Genomic DNA, 27,939 nt, shown 5'->3' with positions numbered 1-27,939 from the left:
AATACCCTACTCATCCTAAATGTTCAAGCACATTCCTGCAAGTATTCATACAAGTGCAACATTGGTTGGACACATACATGTACAATAAATACACTGCTCATATATACCCAATGAACCAAAAAGTATACAACCAGTCATCTCTTGCGCTACACAAAACAGACCCACATGAAATCCCACATTTCTAAACTACATACATTCCACAACACCCGAAGACAATCTATTTGTAAGCACACAATGAACCTCTCACCTCTGCCAGAGTACATACCCCAAGAGGACCATGAATTCAAGACATGCTTAACCATCAACAAACTAGACTTGTCAAATGCATGAGACTAAAACATAATTATATACCAGAACAACACCATCCACTAACACAACCAAAATTGTCAAGAATCTCATGCCACTATAAACACAAACACAATTCCTGAGCATCTTATATACATGCAGATTCTAAATACACACATCCACAAATCCATGAACATACACCTAATCACTTGGGTGCCTACACACAAAACACAAAAATGGTAGTCTTGCAGGCATGAGGCAGAAAGTTCAAAACCAGCACACACAAAAAACCATGCACACATTACCTCTATCTATGGATCAATATATACATAATAAATATATCCAAAACATGAATATAGAGATTCCCTGAAACACTACACAGTATTCTACGTATTCAGAAAGCACCCTGCCAACCTTGCCAGCCAAACATTCCTATCCACTCCTAGAAATGTCACAGCAATCTCCAAAAAAATTCACTTTGAATACCCCTAGCAACCTCATTCCCAATGAAGAAACCTACAGAATCCACAAACCAATTTGCACCCACAAGACACAAAAATAGCTCCACCATATCATACAAAATACACATAAGCTCACTTACAAATACTAAATTATCACGGGTGAGTAGAATACACTTTATCTCTACTCAAATTCTAAGAAATAATTGTATCATGTATCCCCAACGCATGTAAACACTATTCCCACACTCCCCTGTGTAAATACACAATGTTAACTCTCCATCACATACATATATCCTTACTTCCCAGTTACAAATAACTTTCTACTTAATACACATATGATCCCAGAAAGCAGACATCAACTGCCATGTCCCTTAAATACATCTACTAATGGACACCTAAATAATTTTCCTCTTCACAACTATTGCTACTACTGCAACACAAACACACACACACACACACACACACACACACACACACCTGAGGTGGGGTAGTTAATACAAACTCAATACACAAGTAACTCTCCATAGGTATCTAATCTCTACACATCTACTCACTACATGCAAATATGCAAATATACACAAGTATACACAAAATATCAAACTATCTTCATATATAAGCTCAAACACTCCCAAATATGAATAACTCCCCTCTTCCAAAATGCAGAACCCTGCCATCTTCACAGGTTTTGCTCCACAAAATTAGTAACTGACCAGCCTTCACACACTCAAGTACATATGCGTGGGTAATGAAAATAAAATTTATTCAAAATCCCTTGTAACAAAACACCATGTCCAGAATGTACAAATATCCCTCCTCCATTTCCCAACTATAACATTCACTTTGCAAATGCAGAGAAAAATACCCAAATGCATTCCTTAACATAGCCCATATGGACACACACATACATCCAAACTTCCCAGGGTGTGTTCGTGGGAAAAATATATATACAACAAGACCACCACAAGTACAATATTACAAAATACAGAGCTGAGGTTTTGGCTCAGCGGTAGAGCCCTTGCCTCGCACATGCCAGACCCTGGGTTTGATCCTCAGCACCACATAAAAAAAAATGAATAAGTGAAATATTATGTCCAACTACAACTAAAAACTAAAAAAAATTACAAAAATCAGATGGCAAACATCTAAGTCCAACTCCTGAGTTTATGCCCATTACTTCTCACTCCCTTGAAATACACCAAACCCTGTAGTCTCACAAAAACAGTCACAACTTTCCCTTGATCTCCAATATTCACACAGAACAAGAAGATGACCATCACCACTTGGTCTGACCCACACTTCTGAACACATACCACATTCTCATCAGGCAGTTGAAACAGAGCAAGCTCCAAATTATGAATGCACATTAACATATTAGGGACCCCACCACCCCATCAAAGGAACAGCAAAAACAACCAGAACCCTCTGAACTCCTACTAACCCTCCAGGACCAGCACAGTGTCTCATTTTCTCACCCAAATAACCACCCCTTGATCTCATGCCCATCAAAATGGAAGGAAAACTTCCTGGCACCCAGAAATATCCAGAGGGGCCCCAACAGCCCACCAACACACACGTGAGAGCATATCATCAATTTCACTGTGACATACACAAGCACCACAAATTAATTAGACAACATGATTCTCTTTATTGCACACGACTTGTGGTCACACGGTTCTCCCATCATCATTTAGGTGCTCTGTCCAGACGCACCCACCAGCAACCCACCTATGATGGCCCATCAATCAAAGGGTGACTACAGAGGACTCAGAATCAGCACACTTGCCTCTGTGCATTCCCTTCTGTAAAGTCACTAACGACAGGGAAATGAGCGTCCTTCAGCTAACAACCCTGATGCCAGCTGACAGTGTCCCCAACATTGACAGGTTTCACCCGGAAGAAGATGACACACCACTTTGTCAGACACTGACAGGAGCCACGGACATGCTGACCAGGACCATGCTTCTCAAGCACTGAACAGGTGCCCTGGAGCCCGGGATTCGCACAGGCTGCAAGGGACATGGATGGAGGATGCTTCCACGTGGGTGCCGCGCTTGCCATCTCGCCCCTCACTGCCAGGCCTGCTTCTTGCAGCCCATGTCCCTGGGGAGGCAAGGCCGGCGCCCGGGCTGCCTGGTGAGGCGCAGAGGCCAGAGGAACAGGCAGGAACACAGTGGGGATGAAAGACGTTCGCGGGTCCAGTACTTCGAGGCCTATGGGACTGAGTCTGGACACAGACATGGGAGCCCGGCCGGCCGTTGGGAATCTGCCGTCCGCGCTTGCACCTGCGCCTTGCCCTGCTGGAGCCCTAACGACGCCAGAGCCCCAACTGACACTAGAGCCCTTGGGTGGCGGCCGCGAGCGCCAAAGCACCTCCAGCCAAGGGCGTGCGCATGTGCGAAGGGTGCAGGGCGGACTGGAAGCCCGGAGCTGCCTGCAAGAGGAAGACCAAGGGAGTCTGAAGGCTTCTGGGTATATCAGGAAAGGCTCCCTCTGGCCCTTTTATGCCTGGCTCTGCTCTCCCTGGCTCTGCTACCCTGGGCCCTGCTCCTCTGGGACCTGTTCCCCCTTGCCCTACTCCCCTGGGCCCTGCATCCACTTGTCCTTCTTCCCCTGGCCCTGCTCCCCATGGGCCCTGCTCTTCCTGGCCCTAATCCCCTGGCCCTGTTCCCCCTGGCCCTGCTCACTTGGGCCATGCTCCTCCAGGGCCCTGCTCCCCTGTTCTCTACTACCTCCTGGGCCCTTCTCTGCCTGGGCCCTGCTCCCCCTGGTCTTGCTCCCCATGGGCCCTGTTCCCCGGGCCCTTCTCCCCCTGTTAACTGCTCCCCCTGGCCCTGCTCCCTCTTACCCTGTTTCCTCTGGGCCTGCTCCCCATGGTACTGCTCTTCCTGGGCCATTAACCCCCTGGCACTGCTCCCCCTGGGACTCTTCTCCTTGGCTCTGCTCCCCATGGCTCTGCTCCCCTGGGCTCTGCTCTTCTGGGACCTGCTCCCCTGGGCCAGGCTCCCCTGGGCCCTTTTTCCCATATGTCCTGCTCCACCTGGCCATGCTCCCCTGGCCCTGCACCCCATGAGTCCTGCTCCCCCTGGCCCTGCTCCCCTGGGCCCTGTACCCCAAGTGTCCTGCTCCCCCTTGCCCTGCTCCCGTGGGCCATGCTCCCTCTGGTCCTGCTCCCCCTGGGTCCTGCTCCCCTAGGCCATGCTCCACCCTGGGCTCCAATTTCCCTGGGCCCTGCTCCCCCTTGACCTTACTCCTCCTAGTCCTGCTTCCCTGTGCCCTGCTCCCTGTGGACCTGCTCCCCCTGGCCCTGCTCCCCTGGGCCCTGCTTCCCTGGGCCCTGCTCCCCCTGGATCTTCTCCCCCTGGTATTGCTGTCCCTGAGCCCTTCTCCCCTTGGCCCTTTCCCCCTATCCCCAATCCCCCTGGCCCTTCTCCCCATGGGCCCTGCTCCCCTGGCCCTACTCCCTGTTGGCTCTGCTGCCCCTAGCCCTGCTCATCTGGGCTCTGCTCCCCTTGATCCTCCTATCCCTTGGTCCTGCTCCACCTTGTCCTGCTCCCCCCGGGGCCCTGCTCCACTGGCCCTGCTCCCCTGGGCCCTACTCCCTCAAGTCTTGCTCCCCTGGGCCCTGCTACCCTTGTTTCTGCTCCTCCTGGGCCCTGGTCCCCCTAGACCTCGCTCTCCCTGAGTCCTGGTCCCCTCTGGCCCTGCTCCCCCTGGCCGTGTTCCCTCTAAGCCTGCTCACCTGGGCCCTGCTCCCCTGCGCCCTGCTCCCTCTGGTCCTGATTTCTTGGTCCCTGATCCCCCTGTCACTGCTTCCCATGGGTCCTGATCCTCCTGGCCCTGATCCCATGGTCCTGCTCTCCTTGGGCCCTGCTCCACCTGGTCCTGCTCCCCATGGCCCTGCTCCTTCTGGCCCTATCCCTTCGTCCTGCTTCCCCTGGCCCTGCTCCCCAGGTCCCTGCTCTCCTGGTCCCTGCTTCCCCTGTCCTGCACCCCTGGGCCTTGCTCCCCCTGGGCCCTCCTCCCCGTGGGCCCTGCTCCCCATGGTCTTGCTCCACATGAGTGGTGCTACCCCGGGTCCTGCTACCCCTGATCCCTGCTTCTCATATGCCCTGCTCCTCATGGCCCTGCTCTCTTGGGCCCTGCTCCAACCTGGGCTCCGCTCCCGCATGGGCTCCGCTCCCCCATGGGCTCCGCTCCCCCTGAGTCCTGCTCCCCCTTGGCCCTGCTCTCCATGGTCCTGGTTTTCCAGGCCCCGTTCCCTCTGGCCCTGCTCCCCATGGCTCTCTTCCCCTTGACCCTGCTCCCTGTGATCCTGTTCCCCTGGGCCTTGCTCCTCCTGGCCCTGCTCCCTGGGCTCTGCTCCCCCTGGTCCTGCTCCCCATGGGCCCTGCTTCCCTAGTCCTGCTCCACCTGGCCCTACTCCCTGTGGGCTCTGCTCCCCCTAGCCTTGATCTCCTGGGCCCTGCTCCCCCTGATCCTCCTCTCTCTGGGCCCTGCTCCCCCTGGTCCTGCTCTCCCTGGACCCTGTTCCACCTGGCCCTGCTCCCCTGGGACCAACTCCCCCCAGTCCTCTACCCCTGGGCCCTGCTCTCCCTGGTTCTGCTCCCCCTGGGCCCTGATTTCCCTGGGCCCCACTCCCCCTGGGCCCTGCTCCACCTGGGTCCTGCTCCACCTGGTCTTGCTTCCCTGGGCCTGCTTCCCCTAGACCTCTTCCCCTGGCACAGCTCTCCTGGCCCTGATTCCCTGAACCCTCTCCTCCAGGCCCTGCTCCCTCTCATCATGCTCCCCCCTGGTCCTGCTCCCACAGGACTTCCTCCCCCTGGTTCTGCTCCCCCTGGGCTACTCTCCCACTGGGCCCAGCTCCCCCTCAGCCCTGCTCCCCCTGATCCTGCTTCCCTTTGCCTTGCTCTCCTTGGCCTTGCTCCCCCTGGCACTCTTCCCCCTGGCCCTGTATTCCTGGGCCTTATTCCCACTGGGCCCTTCTTTCCCTGAGCCCTACTCCCCATGGACTTGCTCCCCATGGGCCCTGCTCCCCCAGGCCCTTCTCCCCCTGTTCCTCTTTCTCCTGGGCCCTGCTCCCCCTGGCCCTTAATCCCCTTGCCCTGCTTCCCCTGGGCCAGCTCCCCTGGGTACTGCACCCCCTGGTTCTGCTCTCCTTGGGCCCTTCTCCACCTAGCCCTGCTCCCCCTAGCCCTTTTCTCCTTGGCTCAGCTCCCACTGGCTCTGCTCCCCTGGGCCCTGCTCCTCTAGGACCTGCTTCCCCTGGCCCTGCAAACCCTTTCCCTGCTTCCCCTGTGTCCTGCTACCCCTGGCCCTGCTCCCCTGGGCCATGCTGCCTCTGATCCTGCTCCCTCTGGGCTCTGCTCCTCCTTGCCATGCTTCCACGGGTGCTGCTTCACCCTGGGCTCTGCTCCCCCTGGGCCCTGATCCCCCTTGGCCCTGTTCCCCCTGGTCCTGATCCCCTGAGTCCTGCTTCCTTGGACCCTGCTCCACCAACCCCTGCTCCCCTGCGCCATGCTCCCAATGGCCATGGTCCCCCTGGCCCCACTCACCCTGGCCTTACTCCCCTGGGCCCTACTCCCTCCAGTCCTGCTCCCCTGGGCACTCTCCCCTGGTTCTGCTCCTCCTGGGCCCTGCTTCCATAGACCTCACTCCCCCTGGGCCCTACTTCCCTGCCGCCTTGCTCCCCTGGGCCTTACTTCCTCTGGTCCTGCGTCCCTTGGGCCCTGCTCCTCCTAGTGCTGTTCCCCTGGGCCTTGCTCCTCCATGGGCTCAGCTCTCCCTGGACCCTGCTCCCCATTGGCCCTGTCCCCCTGGTCCTGCTTCCCTGGGCCCTGCTCACTGTGGCCCTGATCCCTCTGACTCTACTCCCCCTGGCCGTGTTCCCCCTGGCCCTGCTCCCCTGGGCCTGGTTCCCATGGGCCCTGCTCCCTCTGGTCCTGCTTTCCTGGCACTGCTCCCCCCTTGCTCTGCTCCCCTGGGACCTGCTCCCCTGGGACCTGCTTTCCCTGGCCCTGCTCCCCTGGGCCCTTTTTCCCCTGTGTCTTGCTTCCCCGGGCCCTGCTCCCCTGGGCCCTTCTCCCCTAGGCCATGCTCCCTCTGGTCCTACTTTCCTGGGCACTGCTCCCCCTGGCCCTAATCCCCTGGTCCTGCTCTCCTTGGGCCCTACTACACCTGGTCCTGCTCCCCATGGCCCTGCTCCCCATGGTCCTGCTTTCCTGCGCACTGTTCCCCTGGCCCTGCACCCGTGGGCCATTCTCCTCCTGGCCTTGCTCCCCTGAGCCCTGCTCCTCCCTGGGATAAGCTCTCCCTGGGCCCTGCTCCCCCTTGGCTCTGCTCCCCCTGGTTTTGCTTCCCTGGTCCCCACTCCCTCTGGCCCTGCTCCCCCTGGACATGTTCTCCCCAGGGCTGTGCTCCCTCTGGTCCTACTTTCCTGGGCACTGCTCCCCATGGCATTGCTCCCCATGGCATTGATCCCCATAGGCTCTGTTCCCCTGGCCCTAATCCCCTGGTCCTGCTATCCTTGGGCCCTGCTCCAAGTTTTCCTGCTACCCATGGCCCTGCTCCCCATGGGCCCAGCTTCCCTGGGCCCTGCTCCCTCTGGTCCTGCTTTCCTGGCCACTGCTCCCAATAACTCTGCTCCTCTGGGACCTGCTCCCCCTGGCCCTGCTCCCCTGGGCCCTGCAACCCCTGTGTCCTGCTCCCCCTGGCCCTGCTCCCATGGGCTCTTCTCCCCTGGGCCATGCTCCCTCTGGTCCTGCTTCCCCGGGATCCTGCTCCCCCTGATCCTGCTTCACCAGACCCCACTCCCTCTGGCCCTGCTCCCCTAGGCCCTACTCCCTCTAGCCCTTCTCCCCTGGGCCCTGCTCCCCTCTGGCCCTGCTCCCCTGGGCCCTGTTCCTCCTTGTACTCCACTCCCCCTGGGCCCTGCACACCCTGGGTCCTGCTCCCCCTGGTCCTGCTTCATAGCACCCTGCTCCCTCTGGCCCTGTTCCCCTGGCCCTGTTTCCCCTGGCCCTGCTCCCCTGGGCCCTGTTCCTCCCTGGGGCCTGCTCCCTCTGGTCCTCCTTCCCTGGGTGCTACTCCCATGGGACCTGCTCTCCCTGGCCCCTGCTCCCTCTGGTTCTGCTTTCCTAGGCACTGCTCCCCCTAGCTCTGCTCCCCTGGGCCCTGCTCCCCTGGGACCTTCTCTCCCTGGCCCTGCTCCCTGGTGCCTGCTACTCCTGTGTCTGGCTCCCCCTAGCCCTGGGCCCTGCTCCCCTGGGCCATGCTGTACCCTGGCCCAGCTCCCCTAGGCCATGCTCCCTCTGGTCCTGCTCCCCCTAGGCCCTGATACTCCTGGCTCTGCTCCCCTTGGCCCTGCTTACCCCTAGGCTCTGCCCCATCTGTGCCCTGCTCTCCTTTGACCCTGCTCCTTCTGGTCCTGCTTCACTGGACCCTGCTTCATTTGGCCCTGCTCCCTCTGGCTGTGTTCCCCCTAGCCCTGCTCCCCTGGGCCCTACTCCCTCTGGTCCTGCTTTTCTGGGCCTTGCTCCCTCAGGCCCATCTCCCTTGGGCCCTGCTCTCCTGGGCCTGCTTCTCCTGGACCTGCTCTGCTTGGCCCTGCTCCTGCTGAGCCCTGCTCTTCTGAGCCCTGCTCCCCCTGATCCCTTCTCTCCCTGGGCCCTGCTCCCCCAGGCCCTTAACCCCTTACTCTGCTTCTCCAGGGCCCTGTTCCCCCTGGCCCTGCTCCCCCTTTCCCTGCTTTTCTTGGGCCTGCTTCCCCAGGCCCTGCTCCCCTTGGTACTGCTCTCCCTGGGCCCTTCTCCTCTGACCCTGCTCCCCCTGGTCCTTGTATCCCTGGCTCTACTCCCTCTGGTTCTGTTCCCCTGGACCCTGCTCCTCTGCAACCTGCTCGCCCTGTCCCTGCTACCCTGGGCCCTGCTCCCCCTGAGTATTTCTCCCCCTGACCCTGTACCCCTATGCCCAGCAACCCCTGTGTCCTGCTTCCCCTAGTCCTGCTCCCCATGGGCCCTGCTCTTCCTGGCACTAATCCCCTGGCCCTGCTCTCCTGGGCCCTGCTTCCCCTGTCCCTGCTCCCCTGGGCCATGCTCCTCCTGGGCCCTGCTTCCCTGTGCCCTACTCCCCTTGGACCCTTCTTCCCTTGGGCCCTGCTCCCCTGGTCTTGCTCCTCATGGGCCCTGCTCACCGGGCCCTGTTACCCCTGGCCCTGGTCCCCCTGGCCCCGGTCCCTGGGCCTTAATCCCCTGTGCCATGCTCCCCACCGCCCCCCCCCGCCCTACACCTCTCGGCCATGTTACCTCTTATCCTGCTTCCCCCTGGGCCCTGCTCCTTTGGGCCCTGCTCCAGTCTGTGCTCCACTCCCTCTCCGTGCTGCTCCCCCTTGATCCTGTTCCCCCTGGCTCTGCTCCTCTGGGCCATGATTCCTCTGGTCTTTATTTCCTGGGCCCTGCTCCCCCTGGCCCTGCTCCCTGTGGGCCCTGCTCTTCCTGGCCCTAATCCTCTGGCCATTCTCCCCTGGGCCTTGCTCCCCTGGGCCCTTGTCTACTGATCCCTGCTTCCCCTGGGCCTGTTCTGCTGGGCCCTGCTCCCCATCGGTTCTGCTCTTCTGCGCCCTGGTCCCCCTAGGCCCTTATTCCCCTGGGCCCTGTTCCCGCTGGTCTTGCTCCCCGTGGGCCCTGCTCCCGTGGGCCCTTCTCCCTATGTTCCCTGTTTCTCCTTTCCCTGATACCCCTGTCCTTGCTCCCCCTTTCCCTGAATCTATGGGCCTGCTCCTTGGGACCTGCTCCCCCTGGTACTGCTCTCACTGGGCCCTTGTCCCCTGGTCTGCTGGCCCTGGCCCTTTCCTCCATGACTCTTCTCCCCCTGGCTGTGTTTCCCTGGAAACTGCTCCTCTGTGACCTGCTTTCCCTGGTCCTACACCCTGCTACCCCTAGCCCACCTATCCTGGGCCCTGCTCCCCCCTGGTTTTCCTTTCCCTGGGCCCTGCTCCACCTGGTCCTTCTCCTCCCCACCCCTGCTCCCCCTGTCCCTGTTCCCCTGGGCCCAACTTTCCCCAGGCCTGCTCGCCTGGGCCCTGCACGCCTGACTCTGCTCCCTTGTGCCCTGCTCTCCTGGACCCTGCTCTCCTGGGCCCTGCTCCCCTGGCCCTTCTCCCCTGGGCTCTGCTCCCACTGGCCCTGCTCCCCCTGGTCCTTTTCTCCTGGCACTGCTACCCCTGGCTCTGTTGCCTTGGGCCCTGCTCCCCTGGGACCTGCTCTCCCTGGTCCTGATCCCTTGGGCCCTGTTCCCCCAATCCTGCTCCCCCTGGCCTTGCTCCCTGGGCCCTGCTCCCATTGTGTCCTGCTCCTCCTGGCCCTGCTACCCTGGGTTGTTCTCCTTCTGGTCCTGCTCCCCATGGGCATTGCACCTCCTGGCCCTGCTACCCCGGGCTATGCTCCCCTTGGGCCCTGCTCCCACTGATCCTGCTCCCCATGGGCCCAGCTCCCCTGGCCCAGCTCCCCCTGGGCCTAATCCCTATGAGCTCTGCTCCCCCTATCCCTGCTCTCCTGGGCCCTGCCCCACCTGGTCCTGCTTCTCCCGGGCCCTGCTCCCCCTGGCCTTACTCTCCTGGACCCTACTCCCCCAAGTCTTACTCCACTGGGCCCTGTTCCCCCTGTCCCTGCTCCCCTGGGCCCTGCTCTCCTGCGCCCTCTTTCCCCTGGCCCTGTTCCCCTTGGCTCAGCTCCCTCTGTCCCTGCTCCCCCTGGCTTTTTTCTCCTGGCACTGCTTCCCCTGGCTCTGATCCTCTGAGTCCTGCTTCCTGTGTACTGCTCCATCTGGCTCTGGTCCCCTGGGCCCTGCTGTCCTGGGCACTGCTCTAGTCCTCCTCTCTCTGGGCCCTGCTCACATGGTCCTGCTCCTTCCGGGCCCTGCTCCCTCTGGCCCTGCTCCCCTGGGCCCTACACCCCCAGTCCAGCTCCCCTTGGCCCTGCTCCCCCTGGCCCTGCTCCCCTGGGCTCTGCTCTCCTGGGCCCTGCTTCCCCTGGCCCTGCTCCCCCTGCCTCTGCTCGTCTTGGCCCTGCTCCCCTGTATCCTGCTCCCCCTTATCCTGCTCCCTCTGTCCCTGCTCCCCTGGGCCCTGCTCCTCCCTGGCCCTCCTCCCCTTGCCTGTGCTGCCTCTGGCCCTGCACCCCTGGGCCCTTCTCCCCTCTGGGCTTTGCTCCCCCTGGGCCCTGCTCCCCTGTCCCTGCTCCCCCTGCCCCTACTCCCTGGGTACTCTGCTCCCCATAGCCCTGATCTCTTGGGCCCTGCTCCCTGTGGTCCTCCTCTACCTGAGCCATGCTCAACCTGTTCCAGCTCTCCCCAGCCCTGCTCCTCCTGGCCCTGCTCCCCTGGGCCCTACTCCCTCCAGTCCTTCTCCCCTGTGCCCTGCTCCCCCTGGCCCTGTTCCCCTGGGCCCTGCTCTCCTGTGCCCTGCTTCCCCTGGCCCTGCTCCCCCTGGCTCTGCTCCTCTTGGCTCTGATCCCTGTATCCTGCTCCCCCTTATCCTGCTCCCCTGGGACATGCTCCCCTGGGCCTTGCTTCTCCCTGGCCCTCCTCGCCTTGGCTGTGCTCCCTCTGGCCTTGCTCCCCTGGGCCCTTCTCCCCTCTGGGCTTTGCTCCCCCTGGACCCTGCTCCCCTGTCCCTGCTCCCCCTGCCCCTACTCCCTGTGTACTCTGCTCCCCTTAGCCCTGATCTCCTGGGCCCTGCTCCCTGTGGTCCTCCTCTCCCTGGGCCCTGCTCAACCGGTTCCAGCTCTCCCCAGCCCTGCTCCTCCTGGCTCTGCTCCCCTGGGCCCTTCTCCCTCCAGTCCTTCTCCCCTGAGCCCTCTCCCCTGGTTCTGCTCCTCCTAGGCCCTGGTCCCCCTGGACCCAGCTCCCCTGGGCCATGTTCCTCTTGGCCCAGCTCCCGTGTGCCCTGCTCCCTCTGGCCCTGCTTTCCTGGGCCTTGCTCCCCCTGGCACTGCTCCCCATGGGCTCTACTCCCCCTGTCCCTAATCCCCTGGTCCTGCTCTCCTTGTGCCCTGCTCCACCTGGTTCTGCTACTCATGGCCCTGCTCCCCTGGGCCCTGCTCATGCTGGGCCCAGCTCCACGGCACCCTGCTTCCCCTGGGCTCTTCACCCCTGGGCCCTGCTCCACATGGGCCATGCTACCCTGGGCCAAGCTCCCCCTGTTCTCTGTTTCTCCTGGGCCCTGCTCCCCCTGACCCTGCTACCCCTTTCCCTGCTTTCCCTGTGCCTGCTTCCCCGGGCTCTGCTCTCCCTGATACTGCTCTACCTGGGCCCTGCTCCCACGGTCCTGCTCCCCTGGGACTTGCTTCCCTGAGCCATGCACCCATGTGTCCTACTCCCCTTGGTCCTCATCCCCTGAGTCCTGCTCCCCCATTGCCGTGCTCCCTGGGCCCTGCTTCCATGGTTCTGCTCCTCCTGGGCCCTGGTTTCACTTTGCCTCTCTCCCCCTGGACCCTGCTCCCGTTAGGCCCTGCTCGCCCTGGTTCTGTACCCATGGGCCCTGCTAGCTTGCCCTGCTCCCCCGGCCTTACTCCCTGTGGGTTCTGATCCTCCTATCCTTGCTCTCCTGGACCCTTCTTCCCTTAGGCCTCCTCTCCTTGGGCCCTGCTCCTCCTTGGCCCTGCTCCCCTGGCCCTGCTCCCCTGGAGCCTACTCACCTAGTCCTGCTCCCGTGGGGCTTACGCACCTAGTCCTGCTAACCTGGGCCCTATTCCCCCTAGCCCTGCTCCCCTGGGTCCTGCTTCCCCTGGCCCTGCTCTCCCTGGCCCTTTTCTCCTTGCTCTGCTCCCCTGGGCCCTGCTCCCCTGGGAACTTCTCCCCCTGGCCCTGCTCCCCTGGGCCCTACTCCCTGTGTGCCCTTCTCCTCCGGCCCTGCTCTACCTGGCCCTGCTCCCCTGGGCTGTTCTCCCTCTTGTCCTGCTCCCCCAGGGCTCTGTTCCATCTGGCCCTGCTCTCCTGGGCCCTGCTCTCCCATGGGCTCCACTCCCCCAGAGCCCTGTTCCCACTTGGCCCTGCTCCCCCTGGTCCTACTTACCCAGGACCCACTCCCTCTGGCCCTGCTCCCCCTGGACCTGTTCCTCCTGGCTCTGCTCATCTGGGTCTTGCTCCCCTGGGCCCTTCTCTCTCTGGTCCTGCTTCCCTGGGCCCTGCTCCACCTGGCCTGCTCTCCCTGGGCTCCGCTCCCCCTAGGCACAGCTCCCCCTGGGCCCTGCTCCCCCTGGCCTTTTTCTCCTGGCTCTGCTCCCTCTGGCTCTGCTCCCCTGTGCCTTGCTCCCCTGGGACCTGCACTCACTGGCCCTTCTCCCCTGGGCCGTACTCCTGCTAGGTCCTTCTCCCCCTGGCCCTGCTCCCCAGGGCCCTGATTCCCCTGTGGCCTGCTCCCCCTGGCCCTGCTCCCCTGGGCCGTTCTTCCTTTGGTCCTGTTCCCCCAGGGCCTTGTTCCTCCTGGCCCTGCTCTTCTGTGCCCGACTCCCCCTGGGCTCCACCACCCCCGAGCCAGCTCCCTCTTGCCCCTGTTCCCACTGGCCCTAATCCCCCTGGCCCTTTCCCCCTGGCCCTGCTCCCCTGGGCCCTGCTCCTTCTGGTCCTGCTCCCCCAGGCTCTGGACCCCCTAGGCCCTGCTTTCCCTACCCTTGTTCCCCAGGCCCTGCTCCCCCTGGGCCCTGCTCCCCCTTACTCCTGCTCGCCTAGGCCCTGCTCCCCCTGGCCATGCCCCCTCTGGGCTCTACTCCTGCAGAGCCTGCTTCCCTGGATCCTCCTCCCCCTCCCCCTGCTCTCCCTGGGCCTGATCCCCTGAGCCCCTGCTCCCCTTGGTTTTGCACTCCCTGGGCTGTTCTCCCCTGGCTCTTTTTCCCCTAGCCCTGCTCCACCTGTCCCTGCTCCCATGTACCCAGCTCCCCTGGACCCTCCTCCCCCTGGCCCTGCTTCCCCTGGGCCTCCTTCCCCTGGCCTTTCTCCCCTGGCCCCTGCTCCCGTGGGCCCTGTTCCCTCTAGCCCTGCTCTCCTAGTCCCTGTTCCCTCTTTTGCTGCTTCCTCTTTTCCTCTTCATCTGGTCCTACTTCCCCCTTGGCCCTGCTCTCCTGGCCCTGCTCCCTGGGCCCCCTTGCCCCTTGTCCTGCTCTTTGGGCTCTGCTCCACCTCATCCTGCTCCCCTGGGCCCCATTGTCCCTGGGTCCTGCTCTCTTTGGGCCCTGCTCCATCTGTCCTACTCCCCCGGGCCCTGCTCCTCCTGGCTCTGCTCCTCCTGGCCTGCTCATCCTGGCCCTTCTCCCCTGGGCCTTGCTCCCCCTGTGCTTCACTCCCCCTGGACTCTGTTCCCACATGGCTTTGCTCCCTGGGTCCTACTACTCTGGGACCCACTCCCCTTTGTCCTGCTCCCCTGTCCCTGATTTCCCTGGCCCTTCTCCCCTGGACCCTGTTCCCCTGGGTCCTGCTCCCTCTGGTCCCTACTCCCTCTGGCCCTGCTTCCCCTGGCCCTTATCCCCTTGGCCCTGCTCTCCCTGGCCCTTGCTCTCCTGGGCCCAGCTGACCCTGGCCCTGCTCCCTCTCATCCTGCTTCCCCACTGGCCTGCTCCCTCAGGCCTTGATCTCCCTTGTTCTGCTTCTCCGGGCCCTGTTCCTCCTGGGCCCTTGCTCCCCCTGGGTCCTGATCTCCCTGGGCCCTGCAACCTCTGTCCTGTTTCCCTGCTCCTCACTCCCCCTTGCACTACTCCCCTGGCCCTGTTTCCCCTGGCCCTGCTCCCCTAGCCCTGTTCCCACTGGTCCTACTACCCCTGGCACTGTCACCCTGACCCTGCTCTCCTGGGCCCTGCTCCCTCTGATCCTGCTCCCTTAGGACCTGCTCCCTCTAGCCATGCTCCCTCTGGGACCTGCTCCTGCTGGGCCTGCTCCCCTGTGCCCTGCTCCCCCTGGCCATGCTCCCCATGGGCCCTACTCCTTCTGGGTGTGCTCCCCTGAGACCTTCTCCCCCTGGTACTGCACTCCCTGCACCCTTCTCCCCCTGGCCCTTTTCCACCTGGCCCAGCTCCAGCTTCCCTGCTCCCCTGGGCCCTCTCCCACTGGCCCTGCTCCCCTGGGCCCTCCTCCCCTACACCTGCTCCCCCTACCCCTGCACCTCCTACCCCTGCTCACCCGTGCCCTCCTCCCCTGGTCATGCTCCCCATGCACCCTGCTCTTTCTGGGCTTGCTCCCCCAAGCCCTGCACCCCCTGGTACTTCTCTCCCTGCTCCCTTCTCTCCCTGGCCCTTTTCACCATGGCCTTACTCTTCCTGGCCCTGCTCTCCTGGCCCTGATCTCCCTGACCCTGCTCCCTAGGGATCTGTTCCCCCTGGGCCCTGCTCCCTCTGGTCCCTGGTCCCCTCTACCTGGCTTCCCCTAGCCCTTCTCCCCCTGGCACTGCTCCCCCTGGCCCTGCTTCCCCTTGCCCCTGTTCCCCTGGTCCTACTCCCCCTGGCCCTGTCCACCTGGACCTGCTCCCCTGAGCCCTGCTCCCTCTGTTCCTGCTCCCCTGGGCCCTACTCCCTCTGGCCATGAACCCCTTGGGCCCTGCTCCTGCTGGGCCTGCTCCCCTGGGCCCTGCTCCCCCTGGCCCTGCTCCCTTGGGCCCTCCTCCCCCTACCCCTGTTCTCCCTACCCCTGCTCCCCCATGCCGTGCTCCCCCTGGCAGTGTTCCCTATGGGCCCTGCTCCCTCTGGGCCTCCTCTCCCAAGCCCTGCTCCCCCAGTACTGCTCATCCTGCGCCCTTCTCCCCCTGGCCCTTTTCCCTCTGGCCCTGCTCCTCCTGACCTGTTCCCCCTGGTCCTGATCCCCTGGCCCTTATCTCCCTGGCCCTGTTCCCCTTGCCCTGGTCCCCTTGGCCCTGCTCCCTCTGGCACTGCTCCCCATGTGCCCTGCTCCTCCTGGCCCTAATTCCCTGGTCCTGCTCTCCTTGGGCCCTGCTCCACCTGGTCCTGATCCCCATGGGCCCTGCTTTTCTGGCCCTAATCCCCTGGCCCTGCTCCCCATGGCCCTGTTCCCCTGGCCCTATTTTCCTGGGCCCAGCTTCTCTTGGCCCTGCTCCCCTGGGCCATCCTCCTCCTGGGCCCTGCTTCCCCTGAGCCCTGCTACCCCTGGTCCTGCTCCCTCTGACTTTGCTCCCACTGGTCTTGCTCCCCCTTGGCCCTGCTCCCCCTTGGCCCTACTCCCCTGGGCCCTGCTCCCCCGGGCCCTGCTCCTCTAGTCCCTGCTTCCCCTGGTCCCTGCTGCCCCTGTCCCTGCTCCCCTTGGCCCTGCTCCCCTGGGCCCTGCTCACCCTGGGCCCTGCTCTCCTGGGCCCTGCACCCCCTAATCCTGCTCTCCCCGGGCCCTGCTTTCCTAGCCTCTGCTCCCTTCAGGCCCTGATGCCTTAGGCCCTGCTTCCCTAGGCCCTGCTCCTCCAGGCCCTGCTCTCCCTGGAGCTGAGTTCTTGCTGCACCCAGTTTGGAGGGCAACTATGCAGCAGGGCAGCAGGGTGGTTCCCAGGGTCCAGTGCTGCCATGGTGCTGGCCCAGGCAGGTTCTGTGCTGGATTTGTAGCTGGGATGCAGGCAAGGTTTCAGGAGGGGAAGTGAGTGGAATGTAGAAGGCCCTGGGGGCCAGGCTAGGCCAGGAAGAGCAGGAACAATAGGTTCACTGTGTTGGCTTCAAATCATGACTTCTCAGTGAAGACCTGTATGAATGGAGCATGGAGGAAAAGCTTCAGTGTGATGTAGCTCTGTGGGGAGCAGAGGCCCCATTGTGGCCAGGCCCCTGCAAAGGCACTGATGGCCAGGGGCTTCGCTCCTCTTCCAGGCTGCAGCTCATGGTCCCGGTGTTCTCCAGTGAAGCTGGGCATGGATAATATGCCTGTGATTATGGCCAACGAGGGGCCTCAGGCCTTCGCTAGGCAGGTGGAATGGCTGCCGCAGGACTGCAGGCCATCCCACAACCACAGAGGGGGCAGGGCAGAGGGGCAGTGGGCCCAATCAATCAATGGAGGAGAGATGGCCCTGCGCTGTCCTCCTGCTGCCATCATGGGCTGGGGCATCCTGGTACCAGTAGTCATTGGAAGGCCTCTCCAGTGGCCACTCCCATGCCAGCAGCTGTGACCCGGCTCACCCAGCTCCTCCTTTCTGCCACCCCAGCCTCCTGGAGCACCCTTCTCCAGGAAGCCCCCTGGCCAACCCATCCATCAGGCCCTCTCGCTGACTGCCCATGGTCTAGGGTCTCCACCCCTGGTCAGACCAGGTTCCTCTTTGCTGTGGGCGCACTTGGTGATTCTGGAACTCTGCCCCTCCCAGTAAGGTGGGAACAGCTTCCTTGGACAGCTGGGAGGCAGGGCAAGGCCTCCAACAGTGGTGGGGTCAGGGTAATGACTCCTGCAGAACCCCACTACTTGGCCTTCAGTGCCTTAGTTTCCCCTTCCATCACAAAAGCCTGTGCTTCCAGGTGAGAGTGGGTTGGTGGTACAAGCCCCCCACAATGCCCCTCAAAACCCCACCCTCCCTTTCCCTGTGGGCCATGCTAGTGTCCTGGGGCCACCTTTGCCACACACCTAAGATGGGCAGCTTGGACAATGGAGGAAGCTCAAGATCAAGGTGGCAGCATGTGGCTCCTCCTGAGGCCAGAAGGGAAGTGTGCTCAGGCCTCTAGCTTTCCTGTAGTTGTAGCCACCTTTGGTTTTGTGACTGTAGACTCACCTTCCCTCATCCCCCCCAGGCCCCAAGGACACACCCAGCAGGCAAGGACACTCCTCTCTCTGTGCCTTTTCTTCAATTTTAACCACAATGACCTATTTCCCCTGAGACTACATTCTGTGGAACTGCATGTTATGAGTATCGGAGTATCTTAGGGAAGAAATCCAACCCTGGGCATGTGGAGAGGGTGGCCTGGCTCTGGACTGGGCACTGAGCAGCTCCTTCTCTCCCTCCCCACCTCCATCTTCGCCCCTCCTGAGCTCTCTGACCCCTCTTTATTCATGGTGTCCCTGCCCTGCCAGCCCAAGCCACTCTGTGTCCTGCCACAGCAGGGGCGGGTGACCCGGGCAGGTTGTGGATCTTCCTCAGTCACCGCTAAGGAACTAGGAGTTCTGTAATGGAAGGCTCTCAGGCACCAGTTGTGCCTGCACCTTGCTGGCACACAAGGGGGACTCACATGTCCTGCCCAAAGTTCACCATCCGCTGGTGGGCAAGGGACCCTGATTCAGAGGGCCCTGGGGCAGATGGAGGGGCCCACATGTACCCAGCTAGCAGCTGACTGACCTGGGCACCCCTGTCTGTGGCCTCTGCCTCCAGGAGTGCCCAGTTGGGTAAGAGGACCAGGGCAGTGGGAACTGGCCCTGCAGTCCTGGCAGCTTTCAGTTGGAGGTGGGGCTGATGGAGGAGGGCAGGCACCTCACTGCATCACCCAGGTGGATCCCAAACTCCTGGGCTCCAGCGATCCTCCCAGCTCAGGCTCCTAGGTAGCTGGGCTACAGGCCCATGCCCCTAAGCCAGGCAGAGTGGAGACCAGTCATGGTGTGACTGTGCAGGCCAGCTGGCTGAGCCTGAACTCCCCCTCTGGGGTCAGTGGCCTGCCTAGTGTCCTGCAGGACCCCAGAGCTGAGCCCAGCACCTGGCCCTGGGCATCCTACAGCAGCTCAGTTGTCAAAGGTGTGGACTGAGGCTGTGGTTGAGCCTCATCCCTGCACATGACCCTGTCATCCAGAAGGCCAACAGGGTCACCTGTTGTCAAGGATGTCAACTTGCAATCCAAGTCTGGGAACCACATGGCTCAGCTGGTGTCCACCAAGGGCTAGGGTGTGTGTGTGTGGGGGGCATGCCTGAAAAATGGCCACAGTGGTCATCGTCATTAAGGAGCTTACAGCTGCCCAAAGCAGATATGGTCCCTAAAGAGGCAAGCACATAACTTAACATAAGAGGATTTAGTGGCAGGGTGTGGGCTGCTTCCCAAGGATAGGTTTGGTCAGGGGCCATTTTTCACAGAGAAGCATGTGCCCTGCATGCCCCTGGTCAGAACCCCTGAATGGCTGGACAGACATAGCTCCAGGACCAACCAGGGCAGAGCTGCAGCCTGGAGGGACAGCTGGGCTGGGGTGGCATGCCAACTCAGAATCTAATGTTCTGCTCCTGGTCACTCCAAAGATAAGAGAAAGGCTTGGAGACCCATTGAAGATTCTCCTTTGAGCCATGACTTTCTTCCCCAGGCTTCATATCTGGGTGGTCAGAGCAGGGCTTTGCCAGGAGCCAGATGCCCTCTTCAGCTCCCCTTTACTAGAAAAGAGTGACTGTCCCTGGTATCGGCAAGCAGTCAGGGCCAGCTCAGGGCTCCATATGTCCACAGTGTGGGCTTCTGGGAGCCAGGACCCTGCCTGGACCCACAGGCTTCCTCCCAGAGAAACTGCCATCCGGGGCCTGCTGGTGCAGAACCTTCCTGGAGAAGCAGCTGCTACACAAACCATGGCCAGCTGCCAGGACACTCAGGGGTCAGGGTGCAGGCTCCAGGGCCGGGGCCAGCCAGCTGGGCCTCAGCTTCAGCTCAAGTGGAAGAGGGTGAGGGTGGGGGTGAGGAGAGCCCAGCAGGCAGGGAGGTGCTTGCCCAGCATCGAGGATGTAGGGACAGGAGGAGCTGGGTTGTCAGACTTCCCAGAATCCCCAGGGCTGACCTTTGGTGACCTAGGGGTTTGGGTTCTTTCCTTGGGTCTGAATGTCTCTGGCTTCCTGGCCTGGGAGAGCTGGCTGCCCATTGCAGGTAATCAGACCGTGGGGGGCCCTAGGCAAGCATGTTGCCATGCCCAGTGTCCCTGGTAGTGGGGCCTAATCAGCCCAGGCAGGAGTAGAAGCCCAGCCAGAAGTCCTTTCTTAGCTGGGTGGGGATTGTGTTCCTGGGCTCCCCTGCTGGGCAGAATGAGGTCTGAACCCTGCTGCTCTCCTTCTTCCTAGACAGTACTGCCCTCCACTTTCCCTGAGTGGCGGGAGCCTACCAGACCCCGCCTGCCCAGGGGGGCCTGTGGTAGCACTGTTTGCTATCTATAGCCCCAGTCCAGTGGGGCACCCAGCTGCTGGAGGGTCATTCCACCAACCTCCTTCCCAGGCTCCTCAGCCATCAGAAACAGGCAAGTCTGAGAAATTATCATGGCCAGGACAGGGCTGAGGTGACAAGATGACAGATGTCACATGGGGTCCTGGACGGAATCCTTAATAGACAGAAGGGGAAAGCAGTAAGTCTGAATAAACTTGGGCTTTGGTTAACAGTACCAATATCAACTGGTTTGTTGTAACAAATGTATTACACTAAGATGTTGGTACAGGGGAAATCGGGTGCTGGGTGTGGGGACTACCTGTACTATCTTTGCAATTTTCCTGTGAACTCAAAACTGTTCTAAATGATGGTACTTGTTGGTAAATGGGTGGAGCTGGAGAATATCTTGCTAAGCGAAATAAGCTGATCCCAAAAAAAACAGAGGCTGAATGTTTCTTTCCTCTGATATGCAGATGCTAATTCATAATGAGGGGGGACTAGGGAAAAAGAGAGTTACTAAAATAACTAGGTAGAAGGGAGGGAGGGAAGGAAGAGGGCATGGGGTAGAAAGGACAGTAGAATGAATCAGACATAAGTACCCTACATGCATATGTGACTGCAGAGCAGGTGGGATTCTGCACCACATGCAACCAGAAGAATGAGAAGTTATACTCCACTTGTGTGTGATGTGTCAAAGTGCCTTCTACTGTCATGCATAACTAATTGAAAAACTTAAAAACCAATGAAGGTCAGAATGAGCATGATAAGGCACAGTTTTGAAATAAAAGAATAAACAACAAAAAACTATTCTAAAAAGCAATACATTATAAATGCCTTCAAGTATGGGCTACAGATGACACCACAGGTGCCTTTTGCCATTTGAACCTGGCAGTGAGGACAGAGGCTTACTGTACTGTCCCAGTTGCTCTTGTGGTGTCTGAAATTTACGTCACAAATATGGGTTTGGAAGAAACCAACAAAGTGGTGCTTGGGAATCTTTCTGCCCAGCACCTGGCTCAACTCGAAGCCGCATCCAAGGGCCTTATTGAAACAGGTATGTAACTGGACACATCTCACCGGCACACCTTGCCTTCCACCCTGACCCTGGAGTGGATCCCACAGATGGTGCAGCAAAGGCTTGGCAAGGGGGTGGGAATAGGCAGTTGCACAGGGTGTCCTGGGGCTTCTGCTGGTGGGAAGGGTCTTTAGTGCCTGTCCTGTGTGATGGGTGCTTTGCCTGCCTCCTCCTGGGGCTCCTCCCCATCCCCCTTCCTGGGCCTCACCAGCCCCAGGTAGCTGAGCCTGCAAGTATGCACCACCACACCTGGCCAGCACCTAGAGCAGGAGCTAATGAGCACATGGTGCAAGGGACACTGCTCCTGAGGCAATTGTCTGGGGGTCCTGGTGCAAGGGAATTTAGCCCTGGCTCTCCTGCTCCTGGAGCTTGCTCTTAGGTGGGGCAAGGGTTATGGAGACTTTGTGCAGTGCAAGGACAGAGCCCCCCTGGCTCCCATAGTCCATTGGCTTCTCAAAGTCCCCACGCATATACTCATAGCAGGTACTGCTACCTTCATTCACAGGCACAGTAACTGAGGCTGGGAAAAGCTACACAGCAGGAGACTGCAGAGCTGTGGTGCCCCTGGGCAGCCTGAGACCCCTCTGCCTGCACCCCACCACCCTCCGTCCTCTATTTTTTCCTCTACCTTAGTACTTGGGGACCTTTTGCTGGGCCATTATAAGGAGTGGGAATAGTGTACTTGGAATCTGCAGCTCAGGATTAGCCTGAGAGCAGCTGTTAGGTAAATGTAAAACAGGGCAGGAGAGCTACCTGGACGGCTTCTCTATCCAGGAAGTGACCTCACCTATGGTTAAATCCATGTGTGGCTCTGTGTGGGCGAGGGGTGCCTAGCTGAAACATTCTGGGCATGTCTGGAGGGTGTTTCTGGATGAGATTAGCATTTGACTCATAAACTAAGCAAAGCAGATGGGCCTCCTGGGTGGGGACCTCACTTCATCCATTGAGGCCTCAATGGAGAAAGGGGAGAAAAGGCCGAGGGATTCTGCTCCTTTCTTTCCTGGCTCCTTTTCTGAGTGGAGATGCTGCATTTCCTCTTCCCACCCTTGGACTGAGGTCCACCTCACCAGCACCCTTGGTTCTAGGTCTTTGACTTGAGCTAAACACCACCACAGGCTTCTCTGGGTCTCCTATGGCTCCAAGGCAGCAGATTTTGGGACTTCTCCTTAATAGAGCAGTCGGGTCGTCAGCACTCACTCATTTCTCTCTGTACATCCTCTCGGTTCTGTGTTTCTGGAGAACCCTGACCAATGGGATGTGATGGGGAAAGATGATCCACATGTGTGCCTTGCTGGGTTCTGGCTTTCCTCAGACCATGTGGTCCTGTGCTCTGCCCAGGTTCTTGGGGCAACAGAGAGGAGGAAAGGAGAGAGGAAGACACACTGTGGAGGGCAAAGGCACCTGCTGCAGGGCTCACGGGGCAGTACGTGGTGGCCGAGCTCTGTGGGAGGCAGTGGGTAGGAAATCAAGAAGGCAGAGGGCTAGGCGGACAGGGAGAATGTATCTCCTGTTGGTCACAGTCCTTCTGGGTGCTCAGACACTAGCAGACCAGGCTTGGGTTATGCTGAATACCCTTCAGTGATCTGGGCAACAGCACCTGTGAGCCGTAGGAATCAGCACTTAGTCCATGAACAAGGGCCCTTTTCTTAGACCATAGTGCAGCCACCACACCATGGATCAAATGCTGAAGCCTTCATACACAACATAGAGTGGAAACTTCCAGAATGGTGAACAGCTTGGTGAGCAGGTCAGTGTGGACCAGCACTTCAAATGTGGGTGTCCTGGGAAAGGAGAGGTCAGGACTACGTTTGTATCTTTTCTCAATAAACTCATTAATTATTAGAGATAACTGTATGCAAACCAGGAACAAGGGGGTTCATGAATCACCATGAAGTCCTGGCTTTACTTGGAAGGAGAGGATGTACCCACAAAGGGATGGGGAGACTTTGATTTCCCAGAAGAAGAGCTGATTGATCTTTGCATGTCTGATCAGCATGGCTGGAAAGTGCACGTGAGGTCCTCTGGCCCCACTGAGGGTGTACTTGCCCCAGCTCTGGCTGCCAGGAGGGGCCTACCTTGGCTCCCTCCTCAGTGCCATCCTGAATCCTGAAACCTATGATGTCACAGGCATCCTTGTTCTCTGAAGCCACCTGCTGAGGCCTGAATGTTTGTATCTCCCCCACCCCCAAATTCAGGTATTGAAATCTAAACTCCCAGCATGATAGTATGAGCAGGTGGAGGCTTTGGGAGGTCCTCAGGTGGAGGGTGGAGGCCCAAATGTGGGATCAGTGTTCATGTAAGAGAAAGCCCCAGAGCGGCCTGGTCTCTTCCATCATGAGAAGACTCAGTGAGTAGACACCATCTTTGAATCAGGAAGCAGATTCTCACCTGATGTGGAATGTGCTGACACCTTGTTCTTAGATTTCTCAGCTTCCTGAACTGTGAGAGATACCTTTCCATTGTTCTGCTATAGCAGCCTGAACAGACTGACCTCCCCTCCTGCCCTGTCTTCAGGCCTTTAGCCAGAGACCATTCTGTGCTTTTGAGGGTTCACATAATTGGCTGGAATTGCCTGGTTGACCCAGGATAATCTCTCTATTTTCAAGTCCGTGCCCTGGTTACCCCTGCAGAGTCTCTTCTGCCATCCAATAGAACACATTCACAGGTTCCAGGCCTGAGGGCATGGGCATATTTGGTGAATGCCATACTCAGACTGGCGAGAGAGAGAGCATTTGATGTGGACAGGGAGCCCAAACAATAGCGGCCTCTGCAGGAGCCCCAGGACCTTCCACTGCAGGCGGAACAAGGCCCCTCCATGGAGCCTGCTCTCCAGATGTGATTGAGGAACTGTGACCAACAGTGCTTGTTTTGATTTGTGCTGTCCCTGAAGAATGGACATAATTGGATGGATTTTTCAGTGAAAGTACCACTAAAACCATGGGCTAGGTCCCTAGTGCACCATGTCTTTAGAAAAATGGTCATTTTGAAATGACAGGCATCTTTCCTTAAGATATCCTAGAAACTCAGAGAAAAATCACAGATCTGTGAGAACACCCGAGTGGACGTTCTATGTGAAGAGGAGTGAGAGGGCTCACCCTGGGGAAGCATCCCAGCTTCAGTGTGTTTGTATTGATAAGATTCACTTTAAAAAGGCCAAAAACCCACAAACTCAATATGTGGTCAAACTGCTGAAGAGAGCAGGGGTGATGTATGAGGTGAAGGAAATAGAAGTCTTGTGGTTCTGTACCTGATTTCATGATGAGTGATGATATTTCTCCAGAAAAACTGTGATGGTGGACAGCTTCAATGCCACCTTGGCCTGGCGCCTGACTTCAGGGATGTGCTGACTTTCTGTTTCAAGTTCAAGGTCACAGCCCAGTGGTGTGTTTGTGTGTGTGAGTGTGTGTGTATGTGTGTGTGTTTGGGAGTATCTTCCAGTTATCCACTGCGGGCTGGGGGTGCAACTCCGTGATTGAGGGCTTGCCTACCATGTGGGCTCCATTTCTAGTCTTCCTCCTCCCCAAAAGACACCCCGTTATCTGCTGCTGTGTAATAAATTGCCCAAGATGTAGTGACATACAGACACCATTTCATTGTTCTGAGTTCCATTTGTTTTGTGGGACTAGTCAGAGAACTCTGCTGGTCCCCCTTGGGATCCCTCGTGTTAATGATTTATTGGCAACAGGGCTGATCACCAGGGAAATGCTGTGCCTCTCTTTCCCTCTGTAGTCCTAACGCCTCTCTGTGGAGTCTCTCTAGCAGGTAGACTGACTTTTCAAATCAAGTTGTCAAACTTTCCTGTAAAGAACCAACTATTTGAGATTTGTAGGCCATGTGGTCTTGTCACCCATGTTTCTCTCTCTCTTATTGTGACATAGCCATAGACAGTGCAAGAAGATGGTCATGGCCGGCCATGATGACACTTTATTCACAACAACAGGCAGTGGGCTAGATTTGGTCTGCTTCCAGGGTGGCTCCGAAGTCTCAAGGGCACAAAAGCAGTCACTCCCTCTGTGAGCATCAAGCACAGTCCAGGCACAGAGTCACCAGCCACATTTGGCTGGCTAAAGTAGGTTACAGGTTCATTCCAGATGCAACATTGGAGGAGCAGGGGGACGTTTGTGGGGGAGGAAAGCATTTTCTCTACCCTCTTAGGTTCTGTGTCTGTGACCCTGTCAATTAAATTGGTAAGAGATAAACCAGAGAGAATTTTATTTGAAGTAAATATTTTATAAACAAATATATATTAAAAAAATTAAACACATTTGATATTAATAGTTTAATTTTACTTATTCAGAGATATCACAGAAAAAGAAATGAAAACCCCAAGAAGCAGTTAGATCTGACACCTTCTTGGCCATTTTAAAAAAGTGAAATTTTCTGGGATGGCAATCCTGACCCCCTTTCAGCAGTTCCAGAGAAGGGGTTATGAGGATTTGGGAGTTCACCGGGGCTGTCCTTGGGGAAAGACTCCTACAGGGAAATGAGAGGTATCAGGTTCCATTTTGGCTTAGCATTTGATCTTGAAGGAGATATTAGTGCATGCATTCTTATTTTAACCAAGAAACAGAATTTACCTTTTGAAATGGACATTTTACAAGCTTGAGATACATTTCATTAATGAGCTGCTAGAATGACAGTAACCAGGGCTCAGTTGCTTTTTGCTTCTGCTACTCCACCAAGGTGGAGAAAAGTCTCATTCCAAGAATTTAGTGGTGGGACACCTGTCACCTCTCTTTCATTATTTTTACTTCTGAATACAGAAACCATAGATGACATGTGACAATGAGGAGGCAGGGATGTACTTCCCGGCCAATGTGAAACATGCCATGTTGGAGTTGGATTCGCTTTGCAATCTGTTTTTCTTGGTTTTCCTGTTACCCAGGAGCCCAGGGCTACTGCCTCGATAAAGCTGTGCTTCAGTACCTGCACGCAGAGGCATTATCTGTGATGCAGCTTCTCCTGCCCACCCAGGACACTGCCTGGGAACCTCCTTCATAATCCCATAGGAGCCCTGTTACATAAAAATAACAGGAGGCCATTGTTTTGGATGAGACTCCTGCCCTGGGCCCCATCAGACCAGTCTCTCCCCCTGTCCCTGCCTTACCAGGAAAGTAATCTTGAAATGAAGATTCCACCTCCTGAGTTTTTTTTTTTAATTTTTTTTCACCTCTTTTCTGTATATAAAACCAAACTCTTCTACACAACCCATCAGGACTGTATTTTGCAGAATGAAGCATTGCTTGATTCTAGATTTGAAAATAAGCCAATTAAGATCTTTCAACAATGGCTGTACTTTTGTCCTTGGAGTCTTCTTGCTTTCTCTTGTTTATTCTAGGCCTGAGATGATCCCCTCAACATACTGCAACTCCCTTCCTCATGAAGGTGATCTTGCAGATCCCAATGTGAATCCCCTCCTCTAGGAAGCCCTTACCCATTCTCTTTATTTGGGTCCATTGCTTCTTCCTGGAAGGAAGACAGGGAGAAGGAAGGAAAGAAGGAAGGAAGGAAGGAAGGAAGGAAGGAAGGAAGGAAGGAAGGAAGGAAGAAAGGAAGGCATACTGTGATGTTTTCTGGAACAGTTTCCTGGATGCCCCATGAACACATTTCCATGTGAACTTGCTAGAACACTCTGACTTTCACAGAGTCCATAAAATATAACTGAAAATTAAAAGTGATGTTCTCTGATACTAATGATTCATCTTTTGCCTGGTGAGCAATGCTGAACATAGTAGAACCATTTTTGAAATATGTTCCCAAGTTGTTTGCTCTTATTTCTACTTAGGACGTTTGTGTGTGTGTGTTTGTGTGTGTGTGTGTGTGTGTGTGTGTGTGTGACCTGTAAACCATCAAGTCAGCATCTAAGGGTGCCTGTATCCACCGCTCTTCAATTTCCCAAAAACTTTCTCAATGAATCATTGAAAAGTTCTCTAAACTTAAAAAAAATTTCAGAAAGGCAGATGGCCAGGAGCAGTTTGGCCTTCCTCTGTGCAGGTGGTAAATGGTCCTTTTTCGTGGGATGAGAGTGCACCTGTATTCTTCCTCATTCTGTTCTGTTGGTTTGGTTTTGTATGTAATGAAGTTTGACCAAAGCTGCCTTTGTCTCTGCCCTGAGCTGGTGCCTGGGCTGAAGCAGAGGCTACCAAGGCACAGAAGGGACTTGAGGCTCTCCAGGACAGGAGGGACATCTGCCTCCAGACTCCTATATCATCCCCAGGCTGAGGATGGTAGCGGTAAATATTCCCTAGTGGCAGCAATGTTCCCTTCCTGCAAAGACTCAGGCACCCCTATGGGACATAGGTCATAGGACTCTCTGAATGGAGGAACACCACAATGGGTCCCTGTCCTTTGAGGGCACAGCCTGAACATACATGGCCTTTCCCACAGAGCCACTGCTCCCTGGGCATACCCTCTATGTCTACTAACCTTCTGCATATGCCCTTCTCTTGTTCCACCAGATGCAGCCAGAGAATGCAGCCTGCATTTCTGGAGATTTTCCTGCACACAGGGACAGCACTCCCAGAAGTCCCCAGGCAGGAGGTGGCTGCACACATGGTTTGTGCACGTGGTAGGTGACCTGTTACAGTGAGTTTTTTTAAATGTAGTTGGGACCCACAAGTGGGACATGAAATTAATTTCGTGACCTGAGTGTGGTGGCAGATGTAATCCAAGATGCTTGGAAGGCTGAGGAAGGAAGATAATGAGTTCAAAATCAAGCCTTAGCAACTTAGCAAAAACCCTGTTTCTAAATAAAAAATAAAGAAGACTGGGGATGTTGTTTAGTGGTTGAGCACCCTTGGATTCAATCCCCCCCCCCGGTACAAAAAATATTAATATAGTGAGATGTAACTGGAATTTTAAAAATTGAGCAAATTAAAAAAAATACATAATGGTAAGCTTTTTTACCTTCTAATGTGTCACCTTTCTCCATCATCATATTTACCTTACTCTATCACAATGTGCATCTCATCAGGACTCATCCTGCTGTGAGACTTCAGGCATCTCTAGATGCTCTGCTTTCACTTTCTTTGATGGCTTGATTTCTTTCTGTTTCTTCTTCCTAGTTCCTCAC

Source organism: Ictidomys tridecemlineatus, chromosome 13, assembly GCF_052094955.1.
Source record: "Ictidomys tridecemlineatus isolate mIctTri1 chromosome 13, mIctTri1.hap1, whole genome shotgun sequence".
Lineage (NCBI taxonomy): Eukaryota > Metazoa > Chordata > Mammalia > Rodentia > Sciuridae > Ictidomys > Ictidomys tridecemlineatus.
The sequence above is the reverse complement of the archived record's forward strand: the minus strand, read 5'-3'. Positions refer to the sequence as shown.